This window comes from Triticum aestivum, chromosome 1A (assembly GCF_018294505.1).
Source record: "Triticum aestivum cultivar Chinese Spring chromosome 1A, IWGSC CS RefSeq v2.1, whole genome shotgun sequence".
Taxonomy (NCBI): domain Eukaryota; kingdom Viridiplantae; phylum Streptophyta; class Magnoliopsida; order Poales; family Poaceae; genus Triticum; species Triticum aestivum.
The window spans coordinates 554977-569111 of NC_057794.1; positions in this window are offsets into that span (position 1 = coordinate 554977).

The window sequence follows — 14135 nt, forward strand, 5'->3', positions numbered from 1 at the left end:
TCCATATGTGCTTAAGTTATTGATCTCACCCAGAAAATACATCTTAAATTGTTTACCATATTTTTCTTGTCCGTACCAAATCGTAGTGGCTAGTTGAATGCAAACATTGGTTGCAAAGTAGCTTTATCCGGTTTGCACCTTCAGATCCACCATGTCACGGTCACTATACTCGTAAAGCTTATGGTTTCCCCTCTTTATATTCACTACCATCATCATAGGTGCTTCACTGCTTCGTGTCATGCTAGCACTGCTCCTCAAGATCTCAAGCCATCAAGCGAAACAACATGCCACTCATAATTCCAAAGCTTACTTGAAATATGAATATGATATGATGCTCATATTACTAAAACAGAGAACGTTTAATTGGTCACCTAATGTTCCTATAGTCGTTTCGAAAAGCATGTGAGCCACCCACTAGTCCAGCTAGTTCCACTTTCCTGATTTTACTCTTGATGCTTAGGGTTTTCCCCTTTTATCTACTCTACCATGATCTGCGTAGGTGCTTTCTGTCGTACTAGCATTACTCCACCCTTCAAGCTAAACAACACAACACTCAAAATTCCGAAGCTTAGTTGTTCAAATATGATTGTGATATGATACTGATATTAGTTAACAGACACATTTAATTGGTTAGCTAAAGGTCCCACTTGAGTTTCCAAATGCATGTCGCGACATATAGAGAGACAATAGAATTGCATTTCTTTGTCAATTGTTGACTGTACTTTCTTGTCCATACCAAATCTTAGTTGTTATTTCAAAGCAAAGAACGGTTGCTAACTACCCTTTGCACGGTTTGCAGCTTCAGATCTGCCATCCCACTGCCACGGTCAACACTATACTCATCATGCTTACGGTTTCCCCATTTTATGATGACCACGATCAGCCTATGTGGTTCGTGTCGTAATAGCACTGCTCCACCCATCGAGCTAAACAAGCTTAGTTGTACAAATTAAAATATGATATTATGTTGATATTAGTAAAACTGAGAGATGTTTATTTGATCAGCTAAATGTTCCTACCTTAGTTTCGAAATGCATGTGAGCCAAATATGGAGAGACCGGAAGGAATAATATTTCTCTACGCGCTCTGGTTCATCATGGGTGGCCAACCGACATTGTATAGAAGGACTTGTAATATCTTCAATCTGCTTGCTCTTCTGCTCTTCTTTAAGATGATCCTCTTCTCTCGCGGTCAACTGGTCAGGTCGAGTTATTGTCCCTTAGTATATTTTGAATCTGTCAGGACAGGTCGACTTGTTCTTCTTTACTATATGTTGAAGTTGTCATCTGCGAAGTATCATCACTTCTGGAGCTCTCATATTTTGAGTAGTAGGCCACATTATTTTAATGCATACACCAAATTACAACATCCATGGCACCTCTTAGAAGAATTGCAGAGATAGCACAAAGGGGTTTACAAGGAGGAAGTATTGGATTAGAATCACTTCTGCATTACAAAGATAATCTCACTTGTTTTTATGTTTTCATGCATGTCAGTTATTCAACATTATCAAAATGAATATGAGAATGGGTGCACGAGAGGAATATTGCAGAACAATCCACTAGCTAACAAACTTGGCATGGTGGAGGATGGCATATCTTATTCACCCATCAAGGTGCATGCTCTAACTTGGCATGGTTGTATTGGTCGCACCTATTTTGCATCTGACCTCTTGCATTACTTCTACTTTGTTACACCATCTGCTTAGTTTAAGCATCATATATGAGTATATGCCATACCTATCCATTTTCTATACCTATTCCATGTGTCGTCATACTATGTTTTTCCAGTCAAATGTTGTTCTTTCATAATAGATGCCCAAAAGGAAGAGGGTGAGTGCAGATCCTCAAGGAATACAAACTAGGTATTTGGAAAAGGTAGTGATACCTGTTAAATCAGATAGATCATCAGCCACAGAAAACACAGGCCCAACTGTACTAGACTATACCCCTACTCCAGTGGCCAAACCCCTATTAGAACTGCTGAGAGCCCACCGTCAGGTACTGTCTATGATATCAATTCAAAATTTGAACTCCTAATTTTATACATGTGCCTTACCTTCTCTCTTGTATGAAAACTAATTTCAGATGAATCTCCTTGCTCAAAGGATCATAGGATCTCACGACAATACTGGGCTCTTCAGTGCTCTTGTCACTACCTCTTGCCCTTTGTCAGCATACTTACACTCATTGCTGTTTGATTATGTACCATCACTGTAAATGTTCGCTTCTTTATCCTCCCTTTGCTTGAAATTATAAGATCTATATTTACTCTTAGATAAATGTAGAATTAACACAATAGTTATGAAGTTTTGGATTGCTCATGTAAGTACCTGTTGTCATGTACTCCCTCTGTATCGAATTAATTGTTTATCAATTGGATGTATTTAGAACTTAATAGTGCTAGATACATCCACTTGAGCGACAAGTAATAACGGACGGTGGTGGTATTACTGTACATGCATTGCGAGATAGTTGATTGTCTAGCATTACTCTGCATCTTATCTGCCCTACTCTCCACTTTCTCCAAATTATCATATCTACATTTACTCTTACCAAAATGTTAAATAAATCCAATGCCACTGCACACGTTGATGTGTGCATTCCTCTTGTCAGTACCTTTTGCCTTGTAACGTTGTACTTAATTAATTGCTATTTGATTATGTATCATCAGTCTGCACCTGAGCTTCATTATCCTCTATTTCTTCCAATATTATTTGATCTATATTTACTCTTTGCAAAACGTAGAATAATGGCAACGCTTATAAAGAATTTTCTTTGGGGAATTTATTGAATTATCTTTCCATCAACATGGAGAAGGGCTTTGTCCAGCCCGTGTTAACATGTAATGTAAGTTCATCCTTCTCAAGCCTTCAAACTTTGTTCTAGTATAGATTTGGATAGGCATCATTTCCTCCACTGCTGTTTACATCTGATTGGATGTTTGCAAAAACTACCAGTTTTAATTTGTAGTTGTAAAAACATGTTCCTTATGCAGAACAGATCCATTTAATTGCTTATATAATTCTGAAACCTGTTACGTGTCTCCTTGTTTCTCTTTTAGAGTCGTATCTCTTATGCCAGGCAGAACTTTAGGAAAGAGAGTGAGCCAAACCATCTTGAGGACAGCGAGATGACCCCAAGGTCCTGTCTTGATGAAGACAGTGAGTTGAAGCTACTCACCAATAGGTGTGAGACAACCTCTGTGTAGTCGCTGCCTCAATCAGTTCGACTTCTTCAGTCTCAACTTAAAGCAGAAAGGCTTGCTTCAGCTCACCTCTGACTTGAAGTCAAAGATGTAATGAAGATGTTAGGGGACTGCCTTGCGCACTATGGTGCCATACAGCTAGGGATGAAGCATCTATCGTTGACACAATTGAGGTCTCATCAGCTTGTTTGGCTGCTTGTGGGGCCCGACCTTGCCAGGTCTACTACCTTCTGAAGTCCTCTTAGTTTTGTATATTCTTTTGTCGGCGCGTTTATATGCACTGGTGGCGACCTTTGATGCCCAGTGTATGTAATCTGCGGTCATGTTGCGCTTTATTATCACCGGTAGCGAACTTTGATTCCTAGTGGATGTAATATGCCGTAATTTCTTTATTGTATAGTCTAGGTTTATTCTTTGGTCGGTATGCTGTAATTTAGGCTGGAAGGTTCAGTGGACCTCAGCGTTGTCGGTCTTCAGGCCGGCCCGTTACTCATATGGGCCAAAACATGGGCCTATAATCAGCTTGGGCCATTAGTAGGTCTAAACCTATAGTAGTTTCCCACCTTTAACATGCCATGGGCTACATATTTACTGTAGTGACACTGGGCCTCCTACGGGCCATAGAAACAATGGGCCTTCTATGTGCCGTATCATCAATGGGCCTTATACGGGCCGTATGATCGATTGGCCAAACATGGGCCAAAAACACACCGCATTATGGCCGTAAACGGGCTAGAGTTAGAGTCGTCCATTCATGGGCCGGCCATAACGGGCCATCGTTAATAGGCTATATTTGATGACGCTATGAAAACGGCCCAACGTATTAACGGGCCACAAACGGGCCGACTGTAACCACGGGCTAAATTTGGCCCACAAGCAGAAAATGGCAGTAATGGGCCGTAAGGAACCGAATGCTGGAAATGAGCCCAAGAATAAATGGGCCTTGAGAAGGCCCAATGGATTAATGGGCTATTAATGGGTATAAAGTGATACACTGTTCATTACGGGCCAGTTTCACCACGGGCCAATAATGGGCCAAGAGTTACAAAGGGCCTCATATGGGCCGAAAGACGTCATGGGCAATACATGGGCTGGAACTTAAAATGGGCTGGAATCATATTGGACGGCCAATATGACGCTACTAAGCCTAATTCGGATAGGTCGTAATGGGCCCTGGGTTAGCAGGCTGTAAATGGGCTATATGCGAACATGCCGTTAACAGGAATGGGCCTTTGTTCGGCCGTGCCATGTGTCGACGTATCATGGGCGCCTTCGGTCCAATGAGTGGATGACGTTTGTAACATCCCAAATTTTCAATTTGGAATGTTATACATAGGTCATTCATGCATATCATATTTTATTGCATTTCGTTTCATGATCCTCGAAAATCCCACGCAACTCAAGGACCCACGGAGAGAGTTGGGGATTTCACGTTCTTCATATTTGAATTTTATCAGATATTGAGGCAAGGATCATTTTGGTTTTAAAAATTTTTCTCTCCAAAAATATTTCATATTATAATATATGAGAGGAGATAATATGACTTCTCCAAAAAAATAAGTGAAATATTGGAGGAAAAATATTAAAATCAAATGATAAATTTTATTTGGATTTTATTGCAATTTTATTTGAATTAGGAAAAAATATGTGTTTTTGAAAATTGCATTAGAGGCCCAAATAAATGTTCACTTTGTCCGGAATATTATTAGAGGACCGTGAAAATTTATTTCATGATTTTTGGAGTCTGTTTAGTATTTCTTTTAATTGTTTTTCCGCGTCTAGTTTAAAAAAAAGAGCACCCGCCTAACGGGCCGTGCCCGACTAGGACACCGCCCGGCTGGCTTTTTAAGGCGAGGTCCGAGGCCCGCGAAGCCGCCAGCCCCGCCCGAACCGTAGTGCCGCCCGCCGCCGCCAATGCCTCCCGTCGCCGCGCCGCCTCCCGCCGCAATGCCGTCGCCGATCCCACCGCCGCCGACCCTGCCCGCCGCCGCTGGAGACCCCGCCGCCGGAGCCGCCGCCCGCCGCTGCTGATCCCGTCGACGCCGAGGTAGCCACCACCGCTGTCCGGTTTTCTCGGGAAGACCATTGTTTTTTTAGAAAACCCTAGATCTAGTTTTTTTCAAATAGATCGGTTCGTTCGGTTTTCTGTCGGTTTATTTATTTAATGGACGTCCGTCCATACGTTCGTTTTAACGAACATTGTTCTTCAGTTAGTCGCAGACGGCAAACGTTTGTTTGTCAGCCTGTTCATCAGTTTTTCTTTTTCTAGGGTTTTTCCGCGATTATTTCCGATCGCGATTTCTGCCCTAATCTTCGATCTAGTATATCTTTTCGCTCGTTTATCCAAAGTAGGTGAAACAAGCACCTAGATCTTCGTCTCGAAGCCCTCTTTCTGTTTAACCAACTTGAACAAGATTTTGGTACTCAAAAAATTGGCTTTAGTCCAGATTAGTAATCGGATCTTGTTCCTTTCGTAGTTTGTGTTTCGTTGCTCCGTTTGATTTGATTCTTTTAGTTCTTCAGTTGAACTTTTTGGTTAGATATTCTTATTTGAGTTTTCCCCGTGCATCTTTGCTTGATTTCTTATGTATGCTATTGTTTTTTGCAATAGAACACCTGGAGTGCGAAGCGTGCTACTACGAGTCACTAGGTTTTGCAGATCGTCAGCAAGGCAAGTAACACATTGATCATACTCTTTCATACCCAGTTTTTATGCATTAGTTACAATCCTCAAAGACTGCATGATTAGGATGTGATTATCATGTGGGTATCGGGAAGTAGTTGATGAGGTAGAACCTATTACCTGTTTCATTATCAAACCCTTGGGAGTTACTTCTACGTTATGCTTATATTGTTATGCTATGCTAGTAGACGTGGATTGGGTTTAACTGTATCCATGACAGATGTGACTGTTTAATTAATGGTTCAATTCTAAGGTGGCAACTTTAATACACATCTGGGTGGATTGTTGGTTTTGGGCACCTGGGGTTATACCAGTGTTGTCCTAGGAGATCCCGGGGTTATTCCGTGTGATCCTCGTATGGTCCGCCACCCACGACCAAAGGGATCATAAGATTATTCATGCTAGAAATTTCCGTGTGCAGCCACAAGCCATTATGGGCTCTAGCATAGTTGAGTAGGTTGCATGACCTCTTCTAGTGGTAGGCTAGCAGATGTAGGGGATGTAGGTTGGTACTGTCTACCCGGGGTTAGAGTTGATGCTTCTGAAAGACTGTGTCTCGGTCATCCGTTTCTCAAACACCCTGTAGTGCGAGAAATCCAACAGAGGAGATCGAGTCTTGTGAGGAAAAGTGCGCAAACCTCTGCAGAGTGTACTAACTAATCATGGTTAAGTGTGTCCCCGGTTATGGACAACTTGAGTATCTAGTTCTTGGATTATCATATGGATCTCATCACTCTAAATTAATTTGTTGGGTTGGTAATTACTTTTAATTGGGATTGAGATGGGGGTACCATTCTCAATGTTTCAACCATATTGATAGTTAAATAAAGTATATTCCTTTGTTGTAGGGAAAATTTGGCTTTTCGCAAAAACATTATAACCATAGAGCCTCCACCAGCCAAATATGCATGTAGTGATAGCATTTACCTATTCATTGCTCTATTGTGTTATATTGCCAGCATATTCCATGTGCTGACCCGTTTTCGGGCTGCAACATATCATGTTGCAGACTTTTCAGACGAGGAGTAAGATGCGATAGGTCACTTGTGATGCACTCAGCTATGTCGTTGGAGTTGATGGACTCACTTTATCTTCCAAGCCTTCCGCTGTTATCGCTTTTAGATGGCCTTAAGCCATATTTATTGTAATAAGCTCTCTTTTGAGACATTCGATGTAATAAGTGTGTGATTTCTACTCTGTTATAAATCCTTCGAGTACTGTGTGTGTCAGCATTATCGATCCAGGGATGACACTAAACACAAAGACTTGACCGCCTGAGGTCGGGTCGCTACACATCTGTCCCAACGGTGAGCCGACACATGTTTCCTCCAGCCAATGATGATTTTACATGTGGAAAATCCCCATTGGTCGGGGCTGTTAGTGGGTTATCGGATCCAAAACCGGACCCGATAGCTTAACGACGTTCCGTTATGGTGGATACCACGTGTCGGTCACCCTTAACGAAAGCACTTCTGTGACGCGCGATTTATCGTCATGGAAGTGGACACTTCTGTGATGATAATTTTGGTAATGTCATGGAACACTTCTACGACAACACATGTATGACTATCTTGATTCTGTCATAAAATCTTCATGGATGTACATGCATGACAAAAAACGCGACCTACTGTGACAAACACGTATCATCACGGAAGTGTATTTTTTGTAGTGCTTGAGTTATCACTTTCGTATACTAGTGGGAATTTTAATTATAGAACTTGGCTTGTATATTCCGATGATGGGCTTCCTCAAATGCTGGAGGTCTTCATGAGCAAGAAAGTTGGATGCACACCCACTTAGTTTCCAGTTTGAGCTTTCATACACTTATAGCTCTTAGTGCATCCGTTGCATGGCAATCTCTACTCCTCACATTGACATCAATTGATGGGCAATTCCATAGCCCGTTAATTAGCCGCGTCGATGTGAGACTTTCTCCTTTTTGTCTTCTCCACACAACCTCCACCATCATATTCTATTCCACCCATAGTGCTATGTCCATGGCTCACACTCATGTATTGCGTGAAAGTTGAAAAGGTTTGAGAACGTCAAAAGTATTAAACAATTGCTTGGCTTGCCATCGGGGTTGTGCATGATTTGAATATTTTGTGTGGTGAAGATGGAGTATAGCCAGACCATATGATTTTGTAGGGATAACTTTCTATGGCCGTGTTATTTTGAAAAGACATGATTGCTTTATTAGTATGCTTGAAGTATTATTGTCTTAATGTCAAATGATAGACTATTGCTTTGAATCACTCGTGTCTTAATATTCATGCCATGATTATATTACATGATCAAGATTATGCTAGGTAGCATTCCACATCAAAAATTATCGTTTTTATCGTTTACCTACTCAAGGACGAGCAGGAATTAAGCTTGGGGATGCTGATACATCTCCGTCGTATCTATAATTTTTGATTGTTCCATGCCAATATTATACAACTTTCATATACTTTTGGAAACTTTTTATACTATTTTTGGGACTAACATATTGATCCAGTGCCCAGTGCCACTTCCTGTTTGTTGCATGTTTTTTGTTTCACAGAAAATCCATATCAAACGGAGTCCAAACGGGATAAAAATTTATGGAGATTGTTTTTGGAATATATGTGATTTTTGGGAAGAAGAATCAACGCGAGAGGATGCCCTAGGGGGCCACGAGGCACAGGGGCGCGCCCGAGGGGGTCAGGCACTCCCTGGGACCTCGTGGCCACCCCTGAAGGCAGTTGGTACCCTTGTTTCGCCACAAGAAAGGCAATATCCAGATAGAAATCGTGTTAAAATTTCAACCCAGTCGGAGTTACAGATCTCTGGGAATATAAGAAATGGTGAAAGGCAAAAATCTGGAACGCAGAAACAGAGAGAGACGAAGAGACAGATCCAAACTCGGAGGGGCTCTCGCCCCTCCGCCACCATGGAGGCCATGGACCAGAGGGTAAACCCTTCTCCCATCTAGGGAGAAGGTCAAGGAGGAAGAAGAAGAAGAAGAAGAAGAAGAAGGGCTCTCTCCCCCCTCTCCCAGTGGCGCTGGGACGCCGCCGGGGCCATCATCGTGTGACGGCGGCCTACACCAACACTTCCGTCATCTTCACCAACATCTTAATCACCTTCTCCCATCTATCTACAGCGGTCCACTATCCCGCAACCCGTTGTACCCTCTACTTGAACATGGTGCTTTATGCTTCATATTATTATCCAACGATGTGCTGCCATCCTATGATGTCTGAGTAGATTTTCGCTATCCTATCGATAATTGGTGAATTTCTATGGTTGGTTTAATTTTCTTGTGGTTATGTTGCTATCCTCTGGTTCCCTTCATATGAGCGCACGTGTGGATCACACCATAGGGTTAGTTGTATGTTGATAGGACTATGTATTGGAGGGAAAGAGTGACAGAAGCTTCAACCTAGCATAGAAATTGATGCATACGGGATTGGAGGGGGACCAATATATCTTAATGTTATGGTTGGGTTTTACGTTATTGAACATTAGTAGTTGCGGATGCTTGCTAATAGTTCCAATCATAAGTGCATAGAATTCCAAGTCAGGGATGACATGCTAGCAGTGTCCTCTCCCACATATAACTTGCTATCGGTCTAGTAACATAGTCAATTGCTTAGGGAGAATTTTGCAACTCCTACCACCACTTTTCCACACTCGTTATACTAACTTTATTGCTTCTTTACCTAAAACATCCCCTAGTTTTTATTTACGTGCTCTTTATATTCTTGCAAACCTATCCCGTTACGCCTACAAAGTACTTCTAGTTTTTTTACTTGTTCTAGGTAAAGTGAACATCAAGCGTGCGTAGAGTTGGATCAGTGGTCGATAAAAATTGAGGGAATATTTGTTCTACCTTTAGCTCCTCGTTGGGTACGACACTCTTACTTGTAGAAAGAGGCTACAATTGATACCCTATACTTGTGGGTTATCAAGACCCTTCGAGAAACTATGTGCGATGCAATAATCGCAAACGGTGGTGTATGAAAACCATCAAAAATGTATAAAATGTTTGCGATGACGGATGCATCAAACACGGTTCAGATTTTAGTTGCGTGTGCAATGAAGGGCATACGGTTCAGTTCAATTAACTGTACACAACATATAGTTCACTCTGATGAACTATTTCTGATGAGGAGGAACAAAAAAACAGGCAGCCAGATGAAGGTGTGTGCGATATACAGCATACGGTTCACTCGGATTAACTGTTTATGATTAGGAAACACAAAAGAAATGGTCAGCCAGATCAAGGTGTGTGCGATATATGCATGTGGTTCACTCGACCCTTGTCGTCAGTGTGTGACCTCTGTGGAAACCGTTCGCTCCCCAGGCGCCTCTTTGTGTACCGTGGCAACCATCCACCGACTCTTCGCCTTTCCCTCTCGATTTGGAACTGCTACCGCACTCTAGCTCTTCCTCCCTCCTCCATTTTCCTTCACCCTTCCTTCTACCATTGTTCGATCGTCTTCTCCATGGAGGGAACAGGCCGGAATCGACCCCATTATTCTTGCCCTGATCTGAATGATGATGCAGTGGAGGAACTCATTGATCGGTGCGACGTCATCACCTCGGCTAGCATGGCAGGTTTGTTCCAGACCATTCTCAACTCAATTAATAACATCATTACAAGGAACCCAAGGGTCGAGGAGCGGTATGATCTCTCCTATCTTCTTTATCGTGACCCTGCTGACTAGCATGGGGACGAGGGAAGCCTCGCCCTGTGTAAGTTGATGCCACTTGATAATGATAAGTATGATGTTAAGATGCCATCGCTTGAGGGCAAGGCTTGGGCAGGCGCAAATGGAGATTGGGTTGTTTATATTGCATACAACTACGAGTGGGAACTTGTGAATGTGTACACTCGTCACCGGGTTCCACTTCCAAAAATCTCAGACGACTGCCCAGAAGTTGAGTACACCAGTATTCTACGTGAGTTCAAATATGATCATGCTGACTGTCGTCTATGGAAGATAGCAATTTTCGAGTTCGCAGACGCTCTTGGGATTACACGAACTATGAAGTTGTTGCTATCTTCGACAAGCTTGTTGCCGTCCTTACTTCCACGCCTCGATGGATATTTCTCAAAAATCAATTTCTGTACACGGATGAGTACTATGATGCAATTCAATACGATGGTCTTGTGTTTGCTGCCACCACTCGTGGCACTGTTTTTGCATGGAATCATGATGCTTCCGGTACGTTTGTCTTCCACCGTAATTATAATTGTGTCATCCACATGCATGCAAGTTAGCTAGTTTCCCTTTACTAATTAACCTTCTTGTGTTTCCAAGGTCCAGTGAACATTTCACCACCTATACTTGAAATTTTTTACGAGCAGGAAGCATGTACTCAGTGGCACCTGGCAACTTATTCCGATGGATCACCTCTTCTTCTCTGTATACAGGGCACTGCTGATGTTACTAAGGAAGCAGGTGTTGTCTTGCATGGTCGCACTCTCTGGACCTATTCCAACATCCGTTGCAGGGTATTTTGGATGGATACTAGTGTATTAGCGCCAACACCTTCTCCCTGGTTCAGTATTGAAAGTCTTGGAGGAAACTCGCTCTTCCTTGGACAAAACTATCCAATGATGGTGGAAGGCGATCCAGCTGCTGTTGACACAATGTTACTACCATTTATGAGAAGCAACGATATCTATACCTCAGACATTACTGATAACCCTCAAATATAGGGGATCGCAACAGTTTTTGAGGGTAAAGTATTCAACCCAAATTTATTGATTCGACACAAGGGGAGCCAAAGAATACTCTCAAGTATTAGCAGCTGAGTTGTCAATTCAACCACACCAGGAAACTTAATATCTGTAGCAAAGTATTTAGTAGCAAAGTTATATGATAATAGTGGTAATGGTAGAAAAAGGTAACGGTAGCAAAAGTAATGTTTTTGGTATTTTGTAGTGAACGGGAAAGTAATGGAGAATTATGCCGGATGCAGTTCATCATGTAATAGTCATAACCTAGGGTGACACAGAACTAGCTCCAGTTCATCAATGTAATGTAGGCATGTATTCCGAATATAGTCATACGTGCTTATGGAAAAGAACTTGCATGACATCTTTTATCCTACCCTCCCGTGGCAGCGGGGTCCTTACGGAAACTAAGGGATATTAAGGCCTCCTTTTAATAGAGAACCGGAACAAACCATTAACACATAGTGAATACATGAACTCCTCAAACTACAGTCATCACCGGTAAGTATCCCGATTATTGTCACTTCGGGGTTAACGGATCATAACACATAATAGGTGACCATATACTTGCAAGATAGGATCAAGAACACTCATATATTGATGAAAACATAATAGGTTCAGATCTGAAATCATGGCACTCGGGCCCTAGTGACAAGCATTAAGCATAACAAAGTCATAGCAACATCAATCTCAGAACATAGTGGACACTAGGGATCAAACCCTAACAAAACTAACTCGATTACATGATAGATCTCATCCAACCCATCACCGTCCAGCAAGCCTACGATGGAATTACTCACACACGGCGGTGAGCATCATGTAATTGGTGATGGAGGATGGTTGATGATGACAATGGTGACGGATTCCCCTCTCCGGAGCCCCAAACGGACTCCAGATCAACCCTCACGAGAGGTTTTAGGGCTTGGCGGCGGCTCCGTATCGTAAAACGTGATGATTTCTTCTCTTTGATTTTTTCTCCCCAAAACATAATATATAGAGTTGGAGTTGGAGTCGGAGAGGCACCAGGGGGCCCACAAGGTAGGGGGGCGCGGCCCCACCCTCGTGGAGAGGTGGTGGGCCCCCTGGCCTTCATCTTTTGCAGGTATTTTTTATATTTTCCAAAAAGTTGCTCCGTGAAGTTTCAGGTCATTCCGAGAACGTTTGTTTCTACACATAAATAACACCATGGTAATTCTACTGAAAACAACGTCAGTCCGGGTTAGTTCCATTCAAATCATGCAAGTTAGAGTCCAAAACAAGAGAAAAATTGTTCGGAAAAGTAGACACGACAGAGACGTATCAACTCCCCCAAGCTTAAACCTTTTCTTGTCCTCAAGCAATTTAGTTGACAAACTGAAAGTGATAAAGAAAAACTTTTACAAACTCTGTTTGCTCTTGTTGTTGTAAATATGTAAAGCCAGCATTCAAGTTTTCAGCAAAGATTATAACTAACCACATTCGCAATAACGCTTAGGTCTCAAGTTTACTCATATCAATGGCATAATCAACTAGCTAGCAATAATAATATATCTCGGATGACAACACTTTCTCAAAACAATCATAATATGATATAACAAGATGGTATCTCGCTAGCCCTTTCTGAGACCACAAAACATAAATGCAGAGCACCTTTAAAGACCTAGGACTGACTAGCCATTGTAATTCATGGTAAAAGAGATCCAGTCAAGTCATACTCAATGTAAACTAACAGTAATGAATGCAAATGACAACGGTGCTCTCCAACTGGTGCTTTTTGATAAGAGGATGAAGACTCAACATAAAAGTAAATAGATAGGCCCTTTGCAGAGGGAAGCAGGGATTTGTAGAGGTGCCAGAGCTCGGTTTTGAAATAGAGGTGAATAATATTTTGAGTGTTATACTTTCATTGTTAACATAACAACCAAGAGCTGGCGATATCTTCCATGCTACACACATTATAGGGGGTTCCCAAACAAAATGGTAAAGTTTATACTTCTCCTTCCACAGACAAGCATCAATCCATGGCTTGCTCGAAACAACGAGTGCCTCCAACTAACAAGAGTCCCAGGGGGAGTTTTTTTGCAATTATTTTGATTTAGTTTGCATAAAGCATGGGACTAGGCATCCCGGTGACCAGCCATTTATTTTGTGAGTGAGGAGCGGAGTCCACAGCTCTTGAGAATAATCCGCCTAACATGGAAGATATAGACAACCCTAGTTGATACATGAGCTATTCGAGTATACAAAACAAGATATTTATTTGAAGGTTTAGAGTTTGGCACATACAAATTTACTTGGAACGGCAGGTAGATACCGTATATAGGTAGGTATAGTGGACTCATGTGGAATAACTTTGGGGTTTAAGGGATTGGATGCACAGGCAGTATTCCTACTTTGTACAGGTGAAGGCTAGCAAAAGACTTGGAAGCGACCAGCTAGAGAGTGACAACCGTCATGAACATACATTAAAATTAATCAACACCAAATGCAACCATGAGTTGGATATAATCCACCATGAACATAAATATCGTGAACGCTATGTTGATTTTGTTTCAA